Here is a 536-nt window from a genome sequence, read left to right on the forward strand (position 1 = left end):
GAGCTGGGTCAGCCCACAGCCTCGCGCTGCCCGCCTCTTATAGAAGCAGGCGTCGGGGCCGGCCAATGGGCGCCCGAGGTGGCCAGGCAGTGGCCAATAAGAAAGGGGTTCGCCTGCCGGGTTGGGGGAGCGCCCAGGGAGCTGACCTCCTCTGGGCGCTGACGGTCCCAGCCAGCCTGAGCCGAGAGTCGCACGTCTTTGCCTTCACGTGTATCTGACTGGTGTTTTAATTAAGCTAATGTTAGGCCGTCCTTAACTACAGAAGTCTGACTAATATTAAACGACGGAGCTGGAAATTCCCTCCAAAACAAGATAACATCCGCTATTGACATATGACATCTCGTAGGCTTGTACTGCTTCTCCCGTTTGGCGACCAAAGCAGGAATCCCCTCAACCCCCCTCCACTTCCCAGATATCTCTGTGCTTCTAGGTTATTTGATAGTCCAGCCCTGCCTCATCATTCTCTTGGTGACCTCCCTTGTTCCTTAAGGCAAAGCAATACTTGACGTTTTTAGAAGGGAAATGCTCAGTACCTT

The sequence above is a fragment of the Delphinus delphis genome, chromosome 8 (assembly GCF_949987515.2).
Source record: "Delphinus delphis chromosome 8, mDelDel1.2, whole genome shotgun sequence".
NCBI classification, from domain to species: Eukaryota; Metazoa; Chordata; class Mammalia; order Artiodactyla; family Delphinidae; genus Delphinus; species Delphinus delphis.